Here is a 5,913-nt window from a genome sequence, read left to right as displayed (position 1 = left end):
CCTGCTGGGCTCTGGTGATCCTTCTGCCTCAGCCTTCCAAGTAGCCGGAATTACAGGCATGCGCTACCACGCCTGGCTGATTTTTTTATTTATTGTAGAGATGAGGTCTCGCTGCCCAGGCAGGTCTCGAACCCGCAGGTTCAGGCAATCCACTCACCTCAGCCTCCCAAAGGCGCAGGATTACAGGCTGAGCCACCGAGCCCGGCTTTATTCTACTTTTAATGTTCCTTGTTTTTTGCTGTTGTTATTACTTCCCTGACACATTCTTCAATGACTTTCATTTCATGACAAGTTCTTCATTCATATTTAATCTCTTACTTTCCGGGACATTCTCTTTGGATATTACCTTGTCTTGTGTCACTTTTTACAAAATGTTTTCTCAAAATCTATTAATGATATCCCTAGAATGATGTAATACCCACATAAACTCAACCATCCTAGAAGACACCAATGCTTTCTTATTCTCTCAGCCTGAAGTCTTGACTTTGCTTTGCCAAAGGCAACATTATGGTCATTCATATAGCACCAACACCAATCTAGACATAACTGAGTATAATTTCTTTGGCAGTTGAGAGTTTTTATTTTTACAGCATCTCGGGAATATCATTAAGAGCATTTGTTACTATTTGCCAGATTATGGTTGTCAGAAGTATCTATTTAGATAATGGATAAGATGAAGCTTATTGTATATATTCTAGAATGTACAAAGAAGTTTTTGCCAATTTATAGATAAGGAAAATAGGCCCTAAAAGATAAGCACTTATATTAAATTATCTCAATTATTAAATCAAGCAATTACTTTCAACCACATTTTCTGCATGTCTAAAATATAGCCAGCATTTTGCCAGGTACTGTGAATACAAAGGGATTTTAAAAGTTATTAAGGACACCAGGATTAAAATATACAACAATGACTTCCAACTTTCTCTTCTGATAGTTCAGTGACTTACAGTCTTTAACATATCTAAGAATCATTTGGAGAGCATATTAAAACAGTTTTCTTGGCCACATTCCCAAAGATTTTGATTAGTAGGTTGGAGTGGGGTTAAAGAAGATGCATTTCTAACAAGTTCACAGGTTATGGTGCTTCAAAAAATTCAAAAACAAGGTCAAGATTAGGGGTGTAGAGAATAACTGCGACTTGAAGGGGGAAAGATGAATCAAGTAGGATTATTTTATCAAGTTTGATACAAATTTTTAGTATTTAATTTCAGTAGGAAAAATAACCATGAAATAGCGAGTTTGACACTCAGGCTCAAATGATGTGCATGCTTCTGGTACAAGGGCCACTTAAAGAACCACTGCTGAAACCCAATACTACTTTCCTAATTATCTCCTTCATGAGTGATTTTCAATAATACCCGATCTTTTGAATAAATACTAGAGTTCCCCCAAAAATTATTTATGTGGAACTAGAAAGATACGGGTCAACTGGAGTTGTTCATAAACTCTTTGGGGTCTTCAGCCTGAAGCTATGAGAGATTAGTTTCAGCAAACCAAATATATACATATATATATTTAGAGTGAGAGGAGCAGAGTGAGAGAATGAGAGAGAGAAGAAAGAAGAAAAAGGAGGAGGAACAGGAGAACTAGGAGCTTGAGAAAACTATAAAGAGGACTGAGAAACCAAAATTCTTTTCTTAAGAGATAGGAAGTTCACTGGGGTGAGTTCAGTATTGTATGCTTTATTTCCTCTCAACAACTTTGCCAATTCATATGCCACACTGTATAAGGGGTCCAGATTTCAGATTTCTGATAAAATGCCAGGCAAAAAGTATTGGCTGAACAGCTGTTGGCAGACTCAGAAGGCTTAGAAGATAAAAATTGGACTTCAGAGATACCAAGGCAGCTGGAACTGATAAGGTCATATCCCACAAAGATGGGAAGCATTGAGAAGTAGCACATATCCTGTGCCTTTTTTTCCCTCTCTTTGGTATTTCATAATACCTAAGTAACACAGGAAAAATAGAAAGTAGTTACTGAGAGGATGAGGGCTAAGCAACATTTTTAGAAGTATTACACTTTGAGGAAATAAAAATTTGAGTTCAATGTTCACAAAGTTGGAGGCCTTGGAGAACAATTCAAGACTTTATTCTTGGGACTTCAGCAAAGCTCCATTCTAGGAATAAGGACAAACCAGGCCCTCTATACCCTGAAATCTTATCTGAAATTACTGCAGTGTCTTAATAGGTCAGAGTGATTTTCCTCAGCCCCACAATGTTTGATAGAAACTAAAATATACCTTCTTTAGAGTAAATAGCATACGCCAGAAGTTATACCTTTTTTAAAATATAAAATGTGGAGTTAAAAAAAATTCTAGGTATTTCAAGAAACAGGAGAAAGAGGAAGAAAAAACTACAGAAAAAGAACAATAGTTGACTGAGATATGGTATTTATTTGTGGTGTTAATATTCTGTAGGCTGGGCATGGTGGCTCATACCTGTAATCCTAGCACTTTGGGAGGCCAAGACAGGAGGATCACTTGAGGCCAGGAGTTCAACAACAGCCTGGGCAAGAAAGCAAAGCCCTGTCTGTACAAAAAATAGAAAAATAAGCAAGGTATGTTGGTGTGTACCTGTAGTCCCAGCTACTTGGGAGGCTGAGGCAAGAGGATCACTCGAGCCCAAGAGTTCAAGGTGCAGTAGGCCATGTTCGTCGTGCCTTTGCACTCCAACTTGGGTGACAGAGTAAAATCCTGTCTCAAAAAAAAAACATGTATATCCTGTAAAATGACAATGGTTAATATGTTTGTAAATATGAGACAAGATGGAAAATTTAACCCCAAAGCAGTAATCAATATGAAATATCAAAGGGAAGTTCTGGAAATAAAGATATAATAAGTGATATTAAGAATGTAGGTTTACAGCAGATAGAACTCATATGAATACAGTTTCAGTTAAGTGGATAAAGAATTGTGGAAGATATACCATCTAGAGCATAAGAAAAAAATAGAAAATGAAGAAAAAATAATAAGAGACAAATGGAAAATAGTACAAAGGTGTAACATAGGCATAATTGTAGTCACAGAAGAGGAAAAGAGAGATAAGAAACTGGACTCATTTTTGAAGCAATAAGGGCTGAGAATTTTCCAAACCTAAAAAATATATCAACATACCAACACATAGATGTAAGAAATTATTGATGTCTTGACTTGTAAATCTTCTAAACAAATAAAAAATTATATGTACATGTATTTGTATGCATGTATATTTATATATTAGCATCAAAACACAACCAATATTTACAGACAGATCCCACAACTTATTTTCAATAACTTTCTCCAAAACACTAAAACACACTTGAAAATAAACTTTGAAGAAAAATAAATGACTGAAGGAATGTACCTTAATCATGGATTGGAAAATTCAAGATTATAAAAATATGTCAGCTGGGCATGATAGCTTGTGCCTGTAATCCCAGCACTTTGGGAGGCGGAGGCAAAAGGATTCCCAGAGCCCTGGGGTTTAAGACTAGCCTCGGTAACTTGGCGAGACCTTGACTCTACAACAAATAAATAAATAATTATCTGGATGTAGTGGTGGGCTCCAGTGATTCCAGCTACTTGGAAGACTGAGGCAGAAGGATCACTTGAGCCCAGCAGTTCGAGCCTGCACAGGCCAAGGCTGTGCAGGCCATGAGTGTGCCACTGCACTCCAGCATCGGCAACAGAGTGAGACTCCTACTCAACAAATAAAAAATAAAAGAAATAATAAATAAAATAACAGCTGGGCTTTGTAGCTTACACCTGTAATCCCAGCACTTTGGGAGGCAGAGTCAAGAGGATTGCCTGAGTTCAGGGGTTGGAGACCAGTCTGGGCAACTTGGCGAGACCTCATCCCTACAATAAATCAAAAAATTAGCCGGGCACAGTGGCATGTGCCTGTGGTTCCAGCTGTTTGGAAGGCTGAGGCTGAAGGATTGCCTGCCCTCCAGCCTGAGTGACAGGGTGAAACTTCAGCTCAAAAAAAAGAAAATAAAAAATAAAATAAATAAATAAAAAGATGTCAATTGATCTTGAATTCAAAGCAATCTTAATAAAAACCCAGCATTTTTTGCTAAAATTGACAATATGATCATACAACTTACACAAAAATATCTCAAGAATAGCAAAGATAATTTTAAAGATGACTCACATAGTTGGATGACTTACATTACCAGATATATATCTATCTCTCTCTATATATATGCACACACATAAATATATATTCACATCATGTATGACAAGAACAGTGCAGTGGAGGAGAGAAATTATAATCTTTTCAGTAGGTAGTGCTACAGTATTGAATGTCCGTATGAGAATACATGAGTCTTAGCCTCACTTAAAACAACAAAAATAATTCTAACTGGATTTTCAATCAATTTTTGAAAGCTAAATTTAACATGTATAAAAGAAAACATAAAAGAGTATCTTCATGACCTTGCATTAGGCAAATATTTTTTTAAACAGAAAACAAAACCCACTAAGTATGAAGGAATTATACTAATAAATGTATTTTATGATTATACTAATTTTTAATTAGACTACATTAAAATTAAGTATTTCTGTTCTTCAAGTGACATTATTTAGAAAATAAAAAACTTAAGCCCCAGAGGGAAAAAAATATTTGCAATACATAATTTCAATTTAAATAAAGGACTCATAACTAGAAAGTATAAATTAATTCTACAATTAAAAAGAATAATACTAACAACTCAAAAGAAAATGCACAAATGACTTAAACAGGGACTTCTCAAAAAGGGTAACTATATGATAGGCATAAGAAAAACTTTTCAACATCTCTACTTATCAAGTAAATGGAACTTAAGACCATAATATCAGGTGTTGGCCAGGCTCTGTGACTAAAGCCTATAATCCTAACACTTTGAGAGGCCAAGTCGAGAAGATTGCCTGAGCCCAGGGGTTTGAGACCAGCCTGGGCAACTTAGCAATACCTCGTCTCTACAATAAATCAAAAGATTAGCCAGGCATGGTGGCGCATGCCTGCAGTTCCAAGTATTTGGAAGGTTGAGGCAGAAGGATCGCCTGAGCCCAGCAGATCAAGGTTGTGGTGGCCGTGAGCATGCCACCACACTCCAGCCTGGGTAACAGAGTGAGACCCCAATTAAAAAAAAAAAATCAGGTGTGGTTGAGAATGTGAAGCAAATGGTCACTCATACAATGCTGTTACTGCCACTTGGAAAACCTGTTTGACATTAACTACTCTATACAACTTATATGCAATTTATGACCCAGCACTTCTACTACTAGGTATATACTCATCAGAAATACATACATACATGTGACAGAATATATGTAAGATAATATGCATAACAGAAGTATTCAAAGAGCCCTAACTGGAAAGAACTTAAACATTCATCAGCAGTAGAATGTATAAATTATAGTATATTTACAGAATGAAATGTTATACAGAAATGAAAGAGAACAATCTAAAGCTACCTGCAAAAACTTGGATGAATATATCATAGCCAGTATTGAGCTAAAGAAGCTGAACTGAGTACATATTGCATGATTCCATTTAATCACACTGAAAAAATTAGCAAAGATAATTCATGGTTATAGAAGTGAGAATAATTGTCACCTTTGGAGGGTGAGAGGGGATATACTGGCAACTTTCAATTACTTGGTCTGAGTGGTGGTTAATGGATGTATTCTCTTCATATAAATCCAATTGCATATTTAATGATTTTTTAAAAAAATATTTTAAAGATGTGGGGTACAATTCAGGGTTAGGTAAACAAATGGTCATTGTACAGTGACTTGTATGTTTTTAAGGAGCATTTTACTCAACAAAAGGCTTACTTAAAATTATTTTGGTAGCTGGGTTCAGTGGCTCAACCTGTAATCCTGCGCCTTTGGGAGGCTGAGGTGAGTGGGTTGCCTGAGCCCGTGGGTTCGAGACCCGCCTGGGCAGC

General features: G+C 36.4%; 1 protein-coding gene across 1 annotated transcript in view; it reads left to right on the top strand.

The window, feature by feature from the left end:
- LOC103272461 (VPS10 domain-containing receptor SorCS1-like) overlaps positions 1–5,913 on the top strand; it is a 97,108-nt gene that overhangs the window by 9,877 nt on the left and 81,318 nt on the right. The window lies entirely within an intron of this gene.

Source organism: Carlito syrichta, unplaced genomic scaffold (genome assembly GCF_000164805.1).
Source record: "Carlito syrichta isolate Samal-C Ts95f unplaced genomic scaffold, Tarsius_syrichta-2.0.1 Scaffold312570, whole genome shotgun sequence".
Lineage (NCBI taxonomy): Eukaryota > Metazoa > Chordata > Mammalia > Primates > Tarsiidae > Carlito > Carlito syrichta.
The sequence above is the reverse complement of the archived record's forward strand: the minus strand, read 5'-3'. Positions and strand labels throughout refer to the sequence as shown.